This window comes from Micropterus dolomieu, linkage group LG01 (genome assembly GCF_021292245.1).
Source record: "Micropterus dolomieu isolate WLL.071019.BEF.003 ecotype Adirondacks linkage group LG01, ASM2129224v1, whole genome shotgun sequence".
In the NCBI taxonomy this organism is placed as follows: domain Eukaryota; kingdom Metazoa; phylum Chordata; class Actinopteri; order Centrarchiformes; family Centrarchidae; genus Micropterus; species Micropterus dolomieu.
This window is the reverse complement of record NC_060150.1, coordinates 20842706-20848705: the sequence shown is the minus strand read 5'-3', so window position 1 is coordinate 20848705 and position 6000 is coordinate 20842706.

Here is a 6000-nt window from a genome sequence, read left to right as displayed (position 1 = left end):
AGCAGCGTCACTATTCTGCATGTGTACAGGTGAACAAACGCTGCAACGTTTAGTTTCAGTTTCTACGGTAAGAGCAGCTTGTTTCTCGGCTGTCACGTTGTGACACATCGGTCAGGCTAGCCAGGTTGTTGCCCGGGCCTCACCCACCCTCTCACTTGGTTCTGACCGGGAGAGCGGTGTGGGCCGAGGGGCGAGCTGTTAGCTTAGCGTCGGGGAACGTGCCGGAACGCAGAGGCTCATTCAAACAGCTAGCTCGATGGGATGGGGTTGGTGGTGGGGAATTAGCACTTTTAAGAATGTAATGTGTTTTTAATAAACAGTTTAACATTCACAAGCATCACAACAGTGTACATAAGCAGCACGTTTAGAACAGTGGCTTTGTGAACACGAGGCCGCAAGGTGAGCCCTTAGCCTCACTTCAGGAGTTAGCTCTTTGAGAAGAGAAGTGAACTTAGCTCTTTGAAGAATGTAAATTAACATTTTTACTCCATCCATAGTGGTGAATTCAGTGAACAGTTGCTGAAGAAAAAAGGATGCTGAGGTAGTAGGGACATTTATACATCACGCACGTATCGGTAGCGACGTCGTATTGGTCCATCCATCGTCAACCGCTTATCCTGCGTACAGGGTCGCGGTGGTCTGCTATAAATAACTGCCTGTAAAAAGTTAATAAAATGCTGTGGTGATTTCTTTCCCTATTTTATCAAAAAGAACATCCCTCAACACTGTCAAAGCATTACTCCGCATGTATTTTGTACAAAGAATGTTTGTTTGGCAATAATTTCAATAGTTTTGTTTAAAAAATAACATTCTATAAATACTGAAATGGAACGCAACAATACATGTAATCCGATTGCTCCACTCCCCCTTATTCATAGTTTTCACGAGACGTCACACTTCAATGAAAACGCTCCCTTGGAGGGCAAAAAGACGTTAATTTCTGTTGCCTGCCAACCAATAGGCCTATGCAAGTGATATACTGTTACTTTGAGTTTGTTACTTTTTGCGTTGCCAAAATGCTGGATGGTTGTTGTGCTTTCGGATTTACTAATTGAGGAGACAAGCCTGAGCTGTGTTAGGTGAGGGATTCCCCATAAGGTAAAAGTAAACATTACCGCAGTCCAGCGGCGGCAGGGACCTGGCGGTTTTTAACGGTAGAAATGCGGCAGCGGATGCTCTAATGTTATATGGATCAGATATGCCCAACACTTTCTTTCTCTTAAGTTGAAAGGTGATCCAAATAAAATCTGACTGCTTTTGCGGCGTCTCTACTGGGGAGTCATGGTGTGAGCCGCTATGTTCGTCCGTTGTTTTGCCCTCCAGGTCACCGCGCATGTCACATGACTGAAAACTATGAATTGGGTGTCGGGTGAAACTTGAGAAGCTACTCTCTCCGTTGATACCAAGCATAGCATAGCCTGAGCTAACCAGCTCACGTCAGCTTCAGAACAATCACACAGCCAAACTTCACAATTTTACAGTCAGCATGTCAAATTTTGTATGTCTCAACATTTCACCAAATCCCAAAGCAATTGTTATCAAAAGCAGTTAATATTGGTTCCTTACCCTCTCATTGTCATTTTGCTTCTATCAATATGATTCTCACATGAAAATGAATGACACGGAGGCCTATATTGCAGACGCTGACGCCCATGCCTGACATTCATACACGGTCAAACACAGTGTCATTGTATTCTACACCTTGAGAGCTTTCCAACGATATCTCATACCACAACGATAGTTGCTGCTTTGAGAAATGTGTCATGCATTCATCCGTGTGTAATGTAATAGACGTGTGCTTAACCGCTCAACGGGGAAGAAGAAGTAGACGACGTACGCTAAACTTCTACGCAGTAGACACCCTGTTGAATTAGATCAGTATTTAGTTTACAGTACTTTTTTTTTTTTTTTCAACTAAATCATGTCTAAGCAGCAGAATAAAGTCTACAACAAACTGGAGGCCCTGCTAGAGGTTATGAGAAGAAGTGAAGTTGAAATTAAAGATTCTTCTGACACCACTGATCATCATGACTTCGAAGAGGACGATAATTTTTTGAACAGAGTCGATCTGGTTTACAAGTAAGTTGTGTTTTTTAAAGTTTTTGAATGATTTTGCAGTAAATGTTTGTTAGTTTCACTTGTAATGTCAAGCCAGAGCAAGCCCTGAGCATTGTATAGCAGCATGGTTGCCTTGTTAGTATGCTAGTGCGATTAGAGTTTTTTTCTGTTGAACTTGCAGTATGGCAGCATGTTAGTGATTCTGTATTGCTGAGCCAGCCAACTAGTAGAAAAGTAGAACGAAGTAGAGTGGAAGTAGAACGACTTACAGTGGTTCATCAGGTGAAGAGCCAGAGGCATGTGGGAATACATTGTTTGTTTGTATGTGTAATTCCATCATATATATAGGTGACCATCTATCTCTCTGTCTCCATGGTGTGGATGACATAGGAGATGAGGAGTTTGTACCACCGAGATGAAAAATTGTGAAGTTGCAGCAGAGACTATGTGGGCCTGCGAGTAAGCGGTCCAATATTACTTGTTCGAGGGAAGACGATGAGATGGTGTAAGAACTTTTTCTACAATTTTGTTGACATTTCCATTGTAAATTGATACGTCCTATTCAAACACTTGCACAATTGGACAATCAGAGAGACAAATTACACACAATTTAGAGAGGTCCTGAGCTTTAGTTGCTGCTGCCTCCGCTTTGCGTCAGGCTGAACAACACCCCTTAACTGTGATATAATAAGCGTATATCACGGCCTGAAGCGAGCTATTGCTTTTATAAAACAGTTGCCAAGTATAGCAAAAAGAAAGTAGGCTAACAGACGCACTACAATTTGACTTTATTTCATCAACAGATATTTCTTTATAAATACAAAAAGTAGTTCCACTAGGCTGCCATTAGGCTACATAGCGCATAATGTTTGCTAAGCAACATACATCAAAGGCTAGAATTATTAGAACTATTTATTTATATCTATTTGCACGTTGCCGTTTGTTGTGCAGCCACTGAACACTGCCCAGCGTCAGTAGATTGACTTTGGTATCTTGAACTTGGCCATATGATAACATGGTTGCTACTGTGTGCCGGCGGCCAGCAGTGCGTAAAATAATAACAATTATATATATATCTATATATATATATATATATATATATATATAATTAATTATAATTAATTATATAATTAATATTATACCTACCATAAAGGGCGGAACTGCGTCTCTCCTTGAGCAATAGTCTCCTTGAACAGGCTATTGAAACTCTAACTGCTCTTGTTTGTGTTACAGCCTCCATTTTAAGCGCCTTTTAACCAGGTATAAACAAGCAACTGAACTGAAACTTGTAATTTTAAGGTCTGTAATGTTTTGTGTATCAAATGTTGCTTTTTATACAACCAATTTTTCAAAATTACTAAATATGTAACATGCTTCTAGAAGTAGAATTTATGCATCATTATTCTGAGTCAAAAGAATTTGTCTCGCCAATTCCTCTGGTCACAACTCCACTTTAACTGATGTATTATTATGGATGGGCTGTGCATAATGCTGTGGCATCAATACTCGCCTTGTGCATGTTTTTTGCTGAATACACATAGATCTCTGAGCCTGTTGAAATGGTTCCTGTTGCAGGTAATCAATACAAAACCATGTTTGCTCTAACTCGTGTCTGAGCTCTTACAGCGGAACACAGGCGCTTTCTTTGTCTCTGGAGAGGTGAGCATTGTGTATGATCCGCTGACTAAGCTCCATCTGTAAAAAAGTAAGGTGAAAGGAAACCAATGGAGTGAAAGTTCTGGGAAACTTTATGCAAACTAGCACCTCGCTTTGTTGGATTTTAACTGATCCTTTGATAAACACAGTGGAGCATAATACCGTCTGTGTGTGGATGTCCTTTCTAGTCAACGTGAAACTTACAAGTGTGGGCCATTATCACCAGGTGTTTTCACACAAGTCAATATTTGTATTTCTATCTGAATCTGTTGAGCTAGAAACCTTACTTACGTACATAGATTGGGATAAAACTTTTCCAAGAACACTACTGTTGAAAGTGATGCATTGTTTTCCCTGTTTTACAGTCACCTATAATGAATTACAACAATGGTTGGTTTCTCAAGAGAATTAATGTAAGGAGCTGTCAAATTCACATTCTCCTTTTCACAATGTCCATTTTCTATCATCTTTGGGTATGAGTGTAATTCACTGCTGGTACACGTGCATTTGTTATGATTACATACGATTAAAAATAACAACTCTGCTGACAGACAAACATCAACACAAGAGCGACAACACAAGACACAATATAACAGAAGAAGCAATATTATTGAGCAGCCTCTTGCTTGGTGTTTGATTTGAATTTGATGTCAATTACTTTTCCACCAGTCCCCCCCCCCCGCCTCTCTTTCTTACGCAGCAGTTTGTTTGTTGTCTCCCTTCTAATCATTCCATGTGAAAGTGGCACAACAGGAAGGACATGGGGAAACTAATGAGTTGTATGAATTGCTTGGGTTTTCTCTGTGCCGCAATGCAGAGAAACGGTGTGATTATGGTGGGTTGAAGGGGATCAAGGAGTAGAGGAGGCTTGGGGGTGGGGGGTTAGTTTGTCCAGCAGGTACCTGGACAGCGCTGGTAATGATGCTGTAATTATATTTGGCATGAGAAGGTGGCTGAGGGGCTACCGTTAATGTAGCGTTAGGGGAACCTCATCAGGCTTTCACATGGCCTGACAGTTTCATTAAAGCCCGGCCGTCTCCATCTGCCAGCACAAGTCCAAAGAATTTATAAAATAAATCTTTAAGCCTCCGCACCCCAATCCTTATCCTCCCCGCTTTTCCTGGCTGCTTCCTCTTATTTAGTTTGTCTACATGCAAGCCTGAACATCGGTTCTGGCTAATCAGTGGAGAAGGCAAAACAGCTCTCTGTCAGTCTCAATCTATCTCCCTCATTAGCGTTCAGGTCTCTTTTAATTTCAGCCCCTTATCTATCAGTGTAATGGTGAGGCTGCTAGTATTGGCCACCATGGGCTAGGAGTAATGTGATAGTCAAACTGTCAGGAGAACTGTGCAGTAGCACTTTTGTATCAGAAATTTCTCTCCATATCACTTAGGAGTTAAGGGAGAGCCAAGTTGAACACAGACACTATTTTACAGTGGAACTAAAGAAGAGTCACATCTTTAAGCAATTCGAGAGGAGGAGGCAATCAGCTCCAGCACAGCCTTCCTTTCTCACTCTCTCTGTGGACATCTGACCCGCTTTGAGCACTTGAATCGACCCCTACACACACACCTACCTCATTACTCACTCTCCCCTCTCAGTTTGCTTTGGAGGGATGTGAGAAGTAAGAATGTACCAGTCATACCTGGATCTGCAACATGAAATCTGTGGCCAGTCTGAGAGGAACCGTGTCAGATGTTCAGGCAGCAACACTGGAGTGTTTGTATTTTTTTTTTTTTTGTAAAATTATGCCCTGGTAGCGATGGCGCCAAAGGGCACTTCACACCAACAATAGCACTATAGCAAAACAATGCAAGAGGCTGCGTAGGTGTGAGTATGTGGCTACAGGGTAAAAGGTAAAGACTTATCAAACACAGGCACTCCACTGTGAATTACTAATTTGAGGCTGGATTGTATAACTTTAAAAAGTTAATCATAGCAGAAATAAATTTCTTCTCTGTCTCAAAACTGGCAAAGTGCGAAAGTATACATGCAACTAGGTATTTTATCTGTATGTTCACTTATACTGTTTCCAAAATGGGAGGAGCTGTTTCTGTACCCCTGGTTCTGGAATTAAAAATGCCATTCATTTTCCCTGTTGTCAATGTTACGTGACTCATAGCTGGAGCAGCATGACACTCTCCTGGTGTGATCATCAGTACAAAAGTGTGAATGTGTTTTTCTCACTGGATATTTTGGGGGGAGAAACTGCAGTTCATTTTTGTTACATGATTTGTAACAGATGGAATATGGAGGACACTGCCACTGCTGTTGCAATTTCAGAGC